This window comes from Lactuca serriola, chromosome 4 (genome assembly GCF_051521515.1).
Source record: "Lactuca serriola cultivar US96UC23 chromosome 4, Lser_US96UC23_V15, whole genome shotgun sequence".
Taxonomy (NCBI): Eukaryota; Viridiplantae; Streptophyta; class Magnoliopsida; order Asterales; family Asteraceae; genus Lactuca; species Lactuca serriola.
In genome coordinates, this window is record NC_136411.1 from 358,622,752 (window position 1) to 358,637,546 (window position 14,795).

Sequence of the window (14,795 nt, forward strand, 5' to 3'; positions counted from 1 at the left end):
CCCTGAATCAATACTGTCTATACGATGTAGGCGATGATCCTTAAGGAGAGTCCTTAGGAACAAACATATAAGGAAATGCGATGTAAGGAGATGAGAGGTAAATATGATGTAGGAGACGACCCTTAGGATAAATCCTTAGGGAAGGTACTTAGGAATAAAGAAGATAATGGGGATGGGTAATTGGGTTAATTGTTTGATGATTAAACATAATAATTATTTTATTGTGGGTTGAAAACCCTATGTACTCACCAGGTTTCCCACCCTGACCCACTCAGTTTACTTGTATCACAGGTGACGATGTGAAGTTACATTACACTAAGAGATTAAGAAGATATAGATCACTAGTGTAAATGAATGTAAGTTCTGTTTATGCTTATGTTTCTGTATTGACGATGACATCTCAAATGTTTTAAAAGGAATAAAAATACATTTCTTTGTAAATGCTCTGATAATGAAATTATCATGTTTTTCTGGGAACAAATTCCGCATCGTTTTTATTGAAAGAGATACTCTGATTTTTATAAAGCATAAACAAAATCGGTCTTTTCTGACCGTGAAAATGGGGATGTCACAGTTGGTATTAGAGCATTAGTTTAAGAGAACTAGGAATATGGATTTATTTCTAGACTTAAACATAAAATGCTAAGCAATGATTGTGAGGAGTGTGTCTTATGTAATACACTTGAATAGACACAAGCACTAGCTTATTTAGGGAAAAATGCCTAACATGCTTTTATGTGCTAAATGATTTATGATATGCATTATATGATCAAATCTATAGCCTATTGCCGATCGAATCTGGAAACTTTATGTGTTCAGGTTTCTAAATGTTTAATTACGGTATTAGAACTGACATATAACTTTTTGGAGAGATAAGGGGATTTATACGTCAATCATAGATAAAATCTTTCCTATCTTAATTCTCGTCATTACACACCGACCATCTGATTTGGTATATAGATCAAAATGGCAAGAACCCGAAGTGGAGTCGGGAACACGAATGGAAATAGAAATCAACAACCCCTAGTGATTGAACAAATACCTGTTGTAGTAACCGCAGCTGAGACAATCACCATGGACGGGGTACAAGCGATGATCCAAATGATGTTGGATCGTCAAATGGAGGAAACAAGGTGTTTACTTCAACAAAATCGAGAGGAACTTATGATGCCTATTAAACAACCCGAGCTGAATGATGGACAGTCAGAAGGAGGGAAGTACAGTGGGGCAGTTGGTCAAGACAACCCACCGATAGTTAGACAAAACAATCAAGATGGAGGAAATGATGAACGTGGATGCAAGTACAAGGATTTCATGGCATCTAAACCCCCGAATCTTTTGGAAGCCCATCTCCGGTGGAAGTTATGGACTGGATCTCCGAGATGGAGACAATGTTTGAGAGTTGCGAGTGTAGCAACCAACAAAAGACCGCCCTTGCGATCCCTCTGTTAAAGTCTGTAGTACTGAGCTGGTGGAAGCTACTAGATAACATGATGCCCAAGGGATAAGCAAGCAAGATGTCTTGGGAAGATTTCCTAGTGCAATTAAAGATGCAGTACTGCTCTGAGCAGGATCTTCTGGAGATCAAAAATGAATTCCAGAATCTGAAGAAGGGGAGGATGAGTGTTACCGAGTATGCTGCAAGTTTTACGGAGAAGATGAAGCTCGTTCCTTATCTAGTTCCAACTGAGCTCTCCAAGGTCAACAAGTTTTCCCACGGATTACCAACGGACTTTGGTCCAATGGTCAAGCAAGCAACCACTCTGAAAGTCGCAATCTGGGCTGCTAAGAATGTGGAGGCCCAGATAAAAGAAAAGCGTCTGGAGAGAGCTGAAGTTGGCGAGAAAAGGAAGAATTAAGGATCTTCAAGGTCCAACAAGGAGAGAAAAGTCCCGAAGTCTGGATGAGGAGGAGGTGAATCAAGATGGTGTGAGAAGTGCAAAAAGAATCACTTTGGAAGATGCGATGGAGAAGTGACGAGCTATAAGTGTGGTAGGACCGGTCACTATTCCAGAGATTGTACATTCGACAACAAGAAGTGCTATGAATGTGGAAATGATCGGCATATTTCGAAGAACTGTCCAAAGAAGAAAGAAGCTGCAAGGCAAAATACGTCGCTAAAGCCAAAAGCAAGAGCATTCCAAATGATCCTTGACGAATTAGATGGAAATGCAAGGAATCAAGAATGAGAATGGATATCTGAGGATCAAGTTATGAAGAAGCCAAGCGAATAGTGTCAGGAGGTGTAGCCTATTTGAGGCATAGTATATGTTGAACTTGAACACATATGTAATTGTTACAAGGAATAATATAAAACCTTCGTTTTATTATCTGATGTGTCAGTTTGATATGTGATTTTTTATGGTTAATTGGAAAACTACGAGACAATACTTGAGACGAGTATGAGTAGGTGTGAAAGGTAGTAGATACATATACTACCGGAAGCACAAGACTCACGCTTGGATCAGGGAAAGTCACAAGGTTACCAAGAAGCTAGTAATTGAATTCGTTTTATTCAAGTATGTCGTTACTACTGTTTAGGTAATGACTAAGAAGATGATTGTTATTCCGACCCTAGTGGTCATATCAAATTAAGTCCGTAAAGAAGAGTATGTTAGATGGTTCATAGAACCAAGTCCGATGTAGCATCTGACTTAAGATCGAAGCTAGAAAGGAAAGACAATCAAATCGATCAGTAGAGGTATCACGATAGTTGCTTGTAGCTAGGAATACTACCTTCTAATATGTGATTATATCACATTAGAACATGAAGGAATGTATAGTCTGTTCTGGAATTTGACTCTAAGAGACCTGAGTCCAAGCATTGCAACCTACGATGATAGGTCATTAGAATATGACACATCAATCCATTTTAGTAATAAAAGAACTTATCTTAATTTTGTTAAGAAGAAGAAGGAGTCTCCACTAAGGATCGATATTGTGACATGTAGGTCATAATTTGGAGTCTAATGTGAGATAGGGAGCAGGTGCAAGATCGAGCACCGCCTGCAGTCAGGGAATCCAAGAGTTAGATACTCGTTCGAAGCGACATAGAAGTTACGGTTATTACCTAGGATGAAGAGATAACGTAAGGAGTCATTATACAACCCTATTTTGTTGATGATTCCGGGACGTAATCATCCTAAGGGGGAGATAATTGTAACGCCCGTAGATCCGGGCTAGTCACTTTAGAGACAATGAGCGTCAAAAATGACTTTTTGATAGAACGTTATTTAGAATAAATAATCTTAACCAAGTTATAGTATATGTCACAAAGGTTCTGTACATATAAAGAACGACAAAATCTGAGTTATAACGAAGAAGTTATGACCCGTCAAAGTTTTACGGCAAAACCGGCGCGACACCGGGAATTGTAAAAAAGTGAATTTATGACAAAATACTTTCTAGCCTTAGCGATCTAGAAGAAAGTTGTAGTATATGTTAAACTGAGAGCGTGTATAAAAAGAACATCCAAATCTGACTTCGTATGAGGAAGTTATGATTTTTCTAAGATTTAGCATAGCAGTGCACACCCCAAAATTCGAATTTTAGATCGGTCGATCTTCATCCAAAATAGTCAAAACAAGAAATGAAGATATCATTAATAGGAGTTAAACGATAAAACGACAGATGAAAACGAAGCTCTTATGAGAAACATATGGACGAAACTTAGTCTCTACTCTTCAAAGCGCGGCGAATTCGATACAGTTTTGTAAACTTGAGCTACAATGAGAATAGCCGACGGGGTCTAAATGAAAGTTGTAGTACTTGTAAATACCAACGCATTGATATAAAGAATGTAGAAAATGGAGCTCGTACGCGGAAGATACGGACGAATCTTAGAGACTCCTCTACGATAAAACCCCTACAAATAAAGGGTGAATCCTTCATATTTCTCACACCTTTCACCCTCTCTTTCTCTCTCTAATTTCTCTCTAGCCTCTATAAACCCCTCCCAAGTCTAGGGAACCTCCCTATAATGAGAAGGAAACCCCGGAGCGCCCGACGGCTCTGAGAAGAAGAGGAGCTTTCGGCTCGGAAACCCTGCTCCAACGAAGCCCGATTTTTTTAATAAAAACTCATTGTAAGTGAGCTACGCCAACACTATTTCTAATATAGCTTTTATTTAAAATATAGTAATGTTATTAGGACCTTATAATAATTATTTGGGCTATTATTATGAGTTATATAAGTGTCGTTATAATATCTTTTTAACCACTTGCGGTACGGGGAATCTGGTTTAAAGGGCCGCATAGGGTTGTTGGATTTTAGAAGTGCTATATGTCAAAATAGTCCTGCCCTCTAGTGTTTTATGTCCGGCCCCTGTCTGTACATAGTGGTTGGAAAATATTATTTAAACTCTTATAATAATAATAATAATAATAATAATAATAATAATAATAATAATAATAATAATGCTAAGACTAATAATTAGTCACAGTAAATATTTAGACTAAAATCTAGTGGTAACAATATTAGGTTTCATCGAAGGAAATTATATTGTTAAGAAGCGAAGTGTTATCCGAGTTTGGAATCATCACTTTAACAAGTGAGTGCATAGTTATTTTCATCTTATACATTGATATGAAGTATTTTATATAAATTACGTGTCATGTGTGCATATTATCTGGATACTTGATGTCTATGCTGGATGAATGTTTTTATACATGTTTTAAATGATTTAATGTAACATCCCAAGTTCGGAACAAGAAGTGAAGGGTGCTAAGTGTAATTTCGAAGAAGGGACTCGACGAGTAGGTACCCTTACTCGCTGAGTCGGAGGGGGTTTGGGTCGCGAATTAAGTGACCAACTCGCCGAGTCGGAACCTGGACTCGACGAGTTGGTGCTGGAATGAGAAAAATCCTAATCTTAGGGTTTGCACCCTATTTAAAGGACTTTATGTCCTTCTCCCAGCCTCTTATTCCCCCAAAGAGTTCTAGAAAACCCTAATTTCGTGTGAGGCTTCATTATTCAGGAGATTGGAGCTTGGAAGAGGAAATTGGTGGGAAAGAGCTTGAGGAATTAAAGGCTTGCTGCAAAGGAGTGGTGTAGATCCGGGATCTACTTCAGTTGGAGCATATATTGGAGGTAATAAACTGTTGCTTGGGTTCTTTTGCATCTAGATCTTTTATCATTTGAAATTTTGGGGCATTTTTGGTATGATTAAGAGCTACTTCAAGTTAGAGGCATAGATCTAAGGTTTCCACTTCAGATCTAGGCTTGTGATGGTCCATAATGTCATAAAGTTTCAGTCTTTGAGTTGTTGGTGAAGCCCCTTTGTCCAAAACCCAAGCCCTAGTATGTTTTGGGCCTAAATCTCCATGGTTTCACGTAAAGTTTGCAACTTTACGTGAGGGTTAGATTGTAGAAGGGTGGATCTATGGATTTGAGCTTCTGCATGGATCGAATGGCTTCTGAATGGGTTGAGAAATGGAGAGACTCGGTGAGTCACATGGGTGTACTCAGCGAGTTGGAAGAACAACTCGGCGAGTCTGTTGAAGATTGCCTTGGACTCGGCGAGTTTGGTCGCAGAACCCAACCTCTTTTGGTTAAAGCCTTGGATTAAGTGAGGTGGTTGGCAACTCAGTGAGTTGGACAGGATGAGACTCAGAAATCATTGGACTCGACGAGTCTTGGGGCGACTCGACGAGTTAAGTTGTGTAATGAGAGTTTTCTGGGTATGGGAACTCGGCGAGTCGACGGGGTGACTCGGCGAGTAGAGTCAACCAGGAAGATTGACTGAGGACTTTGACCTTGACCAAGAGTTGACCATTTTGACTTCCAAGGGTAATTTGGTAATTCTGGTATTTATGGAATTGGTTCTCTGGTAGTGTTTTGAGGTGAAGTTCGTGTCGGTGGTCGGAGCAGCTTGGTCTTATCTCTTCAGTCAGCAGTTGCATGTGAGTTATCCTTACTATATCGACAGGGTCTACGGCACCAAGGCCGGCCCTTTATCGGATGGAAATCCGGGTATTGTTTGTAATGTTATTGCTTTTTTAGATCTGCATCCTAGTATTTAGGATGGTGTTATGTTAGTGACTTGGTTAAGGTCGGTACCCAGTATATAGGGTAATGTTATGCTAGTGACCGGTTAGGTCGGAATCCTGGTTAGGATGTTGATATGCTATGAGATCTGATAGACTGTTGTCTGGTTAAGGATTTGTTATGTGATTAATTGTTTTATGTGCATGTGGTTGTTTGACGAGGGTTTGGGTTGAGGCGGGTCCTGCTTTGTGTTGTAGGCCAACATACCCAGGGCAGACCGGATATTCTGAAGGCCCAGCGAGCCGTCCGGATAGGCTAAAGGCCCCAAGAGGGCGGACCAGATGTGTCGAGGCTCGAAGAGTGGACCAGGCCGACTGAAGGCCCGGTGCGGGCGGACCAGTCATACTATAGACTTAGACAGTGGACCCGGTGGATTGAAGGCCCGGTGCGGGCGGACCAATCACATTGTAGACTCGATATACATGGCTAGACTCGGAGGGTGGACCAGGTGGACTGAAGGCCCGGTGCGGCGGACCAGTCCCACAGTAGACCCGATGTGTATGGCTGTTCTATTTGTGCTATGTTATGAGTATGTTTATGTGCGGTTGGTATTTTGGGGGTAACTCACTAAGCTTTCGTGCTTACAGTTCAGTGTTTTGTTTCAGGTACTTCAGGAGATCGTGGCAAGGCGAAGGCCTGATCGTACCGCTCCTCATGTTTTATGATTTATGTGATATGGTTCTGGGGGATACTCTGATGTTTAAACTAATTTGAAAACAAGATGTATGAACTTAATGGTTTTTTAATGAATTAAAATGTTTTAATTTGGCTTACATTTTACGGTCGTTACATTTAAACTATTTATTTATTTTATATTTACAAATATGTTGGGATAAAACATGGGTAGATGAAATAGTTGATGTGTGATGAAATAAAATGATGAGAGATAGGTGATGATAATTAGGTGAGGATAGATAGGTGATGATGAATCGGTGATGTAAGATGAAAGACACTGTAACCTCGTCCGACAATTTGGAGATGTAGTCATCTACCAGAGTATAGATGGCGACCACAGACTATTATAGACAACCCCGTAGAAACACCAGCAGGCTCATAACCTGTAGGTGATTAATTACGAGTTCAGGCGATGTTGTAACTATGTATTCATGTGATGATACTCTGACCCCTTACTATGAATTACGACTTCAGGCGATGTTGTAACTACGTATTCATGAGATGATACCCTAACCCTTGTTGGGCACATATTGAGGGAGTAATCCCTGAATCAATATTGTCTATGCGATGTAGACGATGATCCTTAGGGAGAGTCCTTAGTAACAAACATATAAGGAAATGTGATGTATGGAGATGAGAGGTAAATATGATGTAGGAGACGACCCTTAGGATAAATCCTTAGGGAAGGTACTTAGGAATAAAGAAGATAATGGGGATGGGTATTTAGGTTAATTTTTTGATGATTAAACATAATAATTATATTATTGTGGATTGAAAACCTTATGTACTCACTAGGTTTCCCAACCTGACCCACTCAGTTTACTTGTATCACAGGTGACGATGTGAAGTTACATTACACTGAGAGATTAAGGAGATATAGATCACTAGTGTAAATGAATGTAAGTTCTGTTTATGCTTATGTTTCTGTATTGATGATGACATCCCAAATGTTTTAAAAGGAATAAAAATACATTTCTTCATAAATGCTCTGATAATGAAATTATCATGTTTTTTTGGGAACAAATTCCGCAATGTTTTTATTGAAAGAGATACTCTGATTTTTATAAAGCATAAACAAAATCGGTCTTTTCTGGCCGTGAAAATGGGGATGTCACACATAATATCAAGATGGATATTTGATTCGAGGGTAAAGAGTATGTCCTTGAAGAAAAACTTGTTGAAATCAATGAAGCGACTGCTACTCTAGAGCAACTAGCCTCCTACAAGAAGCACTACGACGATGCAACAAAAGTTGCTTGCATCATGGTCACTACTATGGGCCCGAATTGCAAAGGTTCTATAAGGACTATTGGCCATATGAGATGAAAAAATGACCTTATTGAAAAGTACTAATAGAGAGCTCTTTAAGAGAAATATGAAGCGGTCAATGTGCAAGATGAAAGAGGGAGATTATGTGTGCAACCACGTGTAGAGAATGCAAAGATATGTGGAACGACTTGTTAGGCTTAATGTGCATTTCGATGAGGAGTTGACCATTGAACTGGTCTTGAACTCCTTGCTAAGTTGTTATGATCAGTTCATTTTGGCTTATCATTTGAACAACACAGAAACCACATTAGCCCAACTCCATAACTTGTTATAGACTGTTGAGTTAGAAATGAAAAGAAAGAATCCAACCCTTTCCACTAATTTTTCCGTTCTCTCCATTGGGCAAAGCAAAGGGAAGAAACGGAAGGCTGCTCCCAAAGCTAACTGGAAGGGCAAGGCCCATGTTGGGTCATCTAGTAATGGCCCAAAAGCAAGGCCCAGTTCATCCATTCTAGTTGTTAGTGACCCTAAAGAGGCCACTTGTTACTATTGCAATGACAAGGGTCATTAGAAGAGGAGCTGCTCCAAGTACCTGCAAGACATTTAGGCCATCGTCAGCAGGTATGTATACTATTCAAACTAATAACTCACAATACACTCATTCTTAGGTCCTTGATACATGATGTGGTTTTCACATTTGTTCTGATTTGTAGGGACTAAAAGAAAGTGAAGAGGTGGAGCATGGAATGATGAATCTGATCATGAGAAATAGGCGATCTTCTCATGTTACCAAGATTGGAGCTTATTAGCTTGTGCTTAGTAGTGATGTTAGGATTAGTTTGATTGATTGTTGATATTCATCAGAAATGACGCAAAACATTATTTTATTTCATGCATTATTCAGACAAGGTTTTAGTTACTTGTTTAATGATTTGAATGGTTCAATTTTATCTTATAAAAATGGTGTTTTTATATTTGAAGCTTTACCTTGCAATGGTGTGTATGAAACAGTGACTTGTTTTGATAGCTTAGGCAATAGTGTATTTCACATTGATTCGTCTAATGGTTTAGACAAGGCATGCTTGTGGCATTGTCATCTTGGGCACATTAACAAGAAACGTATCCCCTAACTCCAAAAGGATGGAGTGTTGGAATCATTTGACCTAAGGCCAGATAATGAGTGTGAATCTTGTCATATGGGAAAGATGAAAAAATCACCTTTTACTAGATCTTGTGAAAGCGGTGAAGGTTTGTTGGACCTCATACATACAGATGTGCATGGACCCTTCAGATCTACCACAGGAGATGCCAGTCAGTTTTATGTAACCTTTACGGATGATTATAGTAGGTATGGTTATATGTACTTGATTAAGCATAGATCATAAACCTTTGAAAAGTTCAAAGAGTTTAAAACTAAAGTTTAGAATCAATTAGGCAGGAAGATAAAGATGATCCTATCTGATAGAGGAGGAGAGTATTTTAGTATCGAGTTCCATGACTACCTTAAGGAATGTGGAATAGTTGCACAATTGACTCATCCTAGAACACCACAGCTTAATGATGTGGCTGAGAGGCATAATCGAACCTTTTTGGAAATGGTTTGTTCCATGATGAGTCAAGTTACTCTTCCCATCTCTTTCTGGGGGTATGCCTTAGATACAACCGCCCATATCCTCAATCTTGTCCCCACTAAGAAGGTTGCCAAAACACCTTACGAGATGTGTACGGGGGAATTTCCCTCATTGGCACATATCAAAGTTTGGGATTGTGAAGCTTTCGTTAGACGAGAGACTCATGACAAGCTAGAATCCAGAAGTGAGAAGTGTATTTGTATTTTCATTGGCTACCCACAAAAGTATTTTGGATATTTATTTTACAAATCTAGTGAGAACGTGGTCTTTGTAGCACGTGGTCTTTATAGCACGAAGAGGAGTCTCTCATGAGAGAGATCATATGCAAAGAGGAAAATGGGAGCACAATTAACCTTGAAGAGATTCATGAGTCAACCAATAAAAAGACCTTAGAAGACACTAGAATTCAACCAGAGTAAGAAATTCCAATTGAACTAGTTGACAATTCCTTACCTCTTCGACATTACAGTAAAGTTACATGCCACATCAGTTTTATGGTTTCCATATCACTATAGATGGTGATATGAATAACGTTATAGGTGCACACAAAAACCGGATCCTCGAAATGAAACCGATCCGATCCGAAAACCGGTTTCGGTTAAAACCAGTTTTGACCAAACCTCATCAGATTAAACCGGTGACCGGATTCAAACCGGTTTGACTTTTCGGACTCGAAATCGGATTTACCCCCGTATCACAAACCAGATTCTACAAAACCGGTTCTTAAACCATCAAAAAACATGGTACAACCTAAAAAAATCCGGATCAAACCGATTTCAAATCGGATTTGGATTGTTGACCAAATTCGGATTGGATTTGACCAGATCGGATTGTTGTCCAGATTGGATCGGATCAGATCTTGGGTTTGTGTATCTCTATGAAGGGCTCAATTTAGTGGTTTGGTCTAGGCTTTACAATGTAATAGTAGGGGGTGTGTTGGTAGCTTGTTTTGTAATTGTTGATGGTTGTAATGAGTTTACGGCCGTAAACACCTTACAGACGTAAACTCTTCTCGGTCATGTGGTGTATAAATAGTAGGTTAGTCAGACGTTTTATGGTTGTTGATGCCTTTAGAGTTCACGGCTTCCATCAAGTTGTACCAGACGTTTATTGCTATAAAACGTGTGCAAGCTTGGTTTGTTCTTCTTCTGTGTTTATTATTGCTTTGTGTGATTGTATTTGCTTTTGATCTCTGGTAAGATCCGTTATTTGGACCTTACAATTGGTATCAGAGCAAAACCAGTGTCAAAGACATTCTACAGTCGATTTTGGAGCAAGGTTTTATTGGACTGAGAGCAAGTTCGTGTTTTTCTGCAAAAGGATTTTTAGTTTCATCGAGAAACTGAAATAATCGTTGTCTACGGCCCAAGCTTACGGTCGTAATCCCTATTTACGGCCGCAATCTCTTCATAGTTCTTCAACTGTGAATTAATTTCATGAACCGTAAATCTAGAATCAAAGACCGTATTCTTCAACTGTAAAACCTTGGACCGTGAATCTAAGTTAAATTCTTGCACCGTGAACCTTGAACCAAATTCTCCTTTCAACCGAAAACTTTATAGTTTACGGCCGCAAACTCATTTTGGCAGTGAACACTTTTTGACAGTAAATCGGATTTTAACTAAATCAGTTTATATTTTAATTTGAATTTTAATTAATTATTAAAAATGGAATCTCAAAGTCAAAACCACTTTCAAGAGCTTGATGTTGTCATGGGTACCACCATGCGAATTCCAAGGTTAATGTTTGCTGATGGGTTTCCCGAGTGGAAGTACAAAATAGAAAAGTACATAAAAATGAAAGATTTCAAGTTGTGGAAATGTCTCATCAAGAATCCAGTCAGAGTAACCACTACAGTTGCGGGACAAGTGGTTGATAAGAAAATAGAAAATTATACCGATGAAGACTTTGAAAGTGTGGAGGAGTAGGAAAAGGCGTTGGCGATCTTGACCATGGCCTTGTCACCAGACATTGCTCAGGGGTTCAGAGAGTATACCTCGGCTAAAGCTTTGTGGGAAGCCCTGATTGAGGTGTATGAAGGAAATGAAGATATGCGAGAGAGTCGCCAGGATATGTTGCGACAACTTTTTAATATGTTTAACTATGTTCCTGGAGAGACCCTTGAATCACAGCTGCAGCGGTTCACAACTCTCAATACAGAAATGACTGTGGCTGGAATTTTCTACACAAAGCCTGAAGTGAACAAGAAGCTACTGAATGCTCTCCCAAAATCTTGGGACATGAATGTAGCTGTCAATAAGAAAACTAAGGATCTCAGCCGCCTCTCTCTCGCTGAAGTGATGGCAGTCATCAAGGCATGTGATATTGATGACAAGCAGCGGGAAATTAACCATGTGAACTCGTATTCAGCTGCGAATCTTGGCATTTCCTCTAACAATGCTCTTTCATCTTTCTCTGATTCTCTTCCCTCTGCAGGTTCATCTTTTAATCAGCTTCCTTCGCAAGCTCAGATTCAAACTTTTCAAACTCCATCGGCTTCCTCTGCTTCAGCCATGTCCCTCTCGCAGAATCAATCATTTATGGCTGCTCAAGTTGCTTCATCCTCAACCGGAGCTTCTTCTTCAAGGGGAAAGGAGGGCGATGAGAATCTTGCTCTTGCCTCAGGACTAGTCAATTGCTACAATGCGCTTGTAGCTGGGGATCTTCCACCTCAACTGTCATTTGCCGATCTTGATCAGATTCACCCTGAAGACGTTGAGGAGATGGACATTACTTGGAAAATTTCCATGTCAGTCTTTAGGGCGAAGCAATTTGCCAAGAAGACTAGAAAGAATAACTGGGGGATGAATGCGGACAAGAAGGTTGGGTTCTTCAAAGGAAAGCTACGATGCTTCAACTGCCACAAGCCAGGGCATTTTGCTCGTGATTGTCCACAGCCAGACAAAAGACTAAATAATGATAGGACAGTGGTTACAGTTGGAAACAATCGTAGTGGCAATCAAATAAACAACGAGAATGCTATGGTCGCTCAGTCATTTGATTGGGAGGATCAGATGCAATCCCTGAACCTATCTAGACGTGAAGCTGCCCACCTGGCACAAGTTTGTGATGATGCCCCAGCAGAGATTGTGGCAGCCGAAGATAAGATGATGGAGTTGCAGTTTGCATTGATGGTATCCTCTTCTCATGAATCTAATTCAATCAAGGTAAGTCTTCCATCATGCTCTCAAGCCTGTATTGATTATGTTAAAACTTTGCATGAGAAAATTGAGACATTAGACAGTGAAGTAGAAAATCTTAAAATTCTTCGTGAACTTAATGACAAATTAATAATGGACATAGAAGACCTTAGATATGAAGGGTACCAACTTAGAAAAGGTCAAAAACCACTTAAAGCTCAATTGGAATAAAAAATTAAATACTTTAGGAGACTTCAGGAAGACTACAGTAATATATGTGAGAATTATGATTATGTAGTGAAACAGAACGCTGAATTAGTGGCTGAAATTGAATCTTTAAATGGAAAATTTGAAACTGCCAAGCTTGATGTTAGAAAATATAATCATTCAAGTGAAGTAGTTGCAACTATGAGAGATCACAGCATGAAATTTAAGAAAAATCAATCAAAAGGTCTAGGGTATAATCATGTGCCTCCTCCATTTAATCATTCATATCTGCACAAGCCTTTGTCCAAAGAAGAGATTGCCAATGAATCATTTATTGTTTATGGCAAACCTTATGGTTTTGTTTCGGGACGATTTATTAATGTTGAAGATACTAACATTTCTACTTCTCCTGCAGATCAATCCTTAAATCAGTCAAAGCACGAAGTTGAAGGATTTGTTTCTTAAAATAAAACTGAGTCCAAACCTAAAGTTTTAGTTTTAAATAAAGACAATGTTTTTTCAAATGTTTTAAGTGACAATGGTTTTTGTGATGTTTTTGTTTCTTCTGATATTGTTTTTGTTTCTCCTAATACTGTTTTGAATGATTTTCGAGTGACTGATACAGTTTTGAATAGTGTGGTTGGCAATTTTAATGCTTGTAATGAAAATGTTGAAACACCACTAGACTCACAATCTTCTCCATCTAACATACCCTCACTTGCCTCACAACCTAATAATGTTTTTTGTTCTTGTGAGAGAAGCAAGGGTGTTAGTATGGAAAGAAAGTCTGATCAATGTAGTACAAGTTATAATAATAACAAACAGATTTGTTTTAATTGTGGTACCGGTAGCCATATAGCTAGAAATTGTTAAAATCGTATGTTTGTACATTTCGAACTTACAAGAGGAGAGAACGAATTCAGAGGAAGGTCTTTAAATAGAAAGTCCTCCAGAAATCGCTCTCGAAATGATGATTGGGCAAATGAACGAAGTAGAAAATAGGCTGTTTTCAAAAACATAAAAAGGTTTTTCATCATCAAGTCCCAGGCAGTTTGCCAAAACCGAGCACGGCCAAGCCAAGGTCAGATTCGTCAAGAAGCCACAGTGGGTCTTCAACCAACTCTGGTAGAAAACTCACAGGCTTTAAGCAGACTGATAAATCAACTGGGATTTTTAGAAAACCTAATTATCAATGGCTACCCAAACTTGCTCCCAATTTATCATTTGTGTCCTCTGAGAAATCCAAATGTTATAAATCTAAAAAGGCATCGGGATCACCCAGGAAGGTAATGACCTGGGTTCCCAAATCTAATTAAACCCGCACATTTTGCAGGGACAGTTGCAGGGAAATGTCGTCAGACCCTGGTTCGTCGACAGTGGTTGTTCCCGGCATATGACAGGAGATATCGCCCAACTGCACAACATTCAATCATTTAATGGGGGATATATCTCTTTTGCGGGTGGAGAAGGTGGTAAAATCACTCAACGAGGAACTGTCTCGAATGGGGTTTTAAGTTTCGAGAATGTTAATTTTGCTCCCGAGTTGAAGCATAGTTTGTTAAGTGTTTCTCAGATCTGTGACAAGGGCTATTCTACGCATTTCACTGACAAGGAATGCATGATTCTCAAGCCAGGCTTTGTCATCCCAGAATAGTGGATTCTTGTAAAATCTAAAAGGGATGGGAATGCCTATATCATTGATATGAATAGCAATCTTCCAGAACAAGTTACGTGTCTTTTCTCCAAGATCTTCGAACAAAATGCAATGTTGTGGCACAGAAGATTAGGTTATGCTAATGCAAAGAACTTGAATCGTCTTGCAAAGAA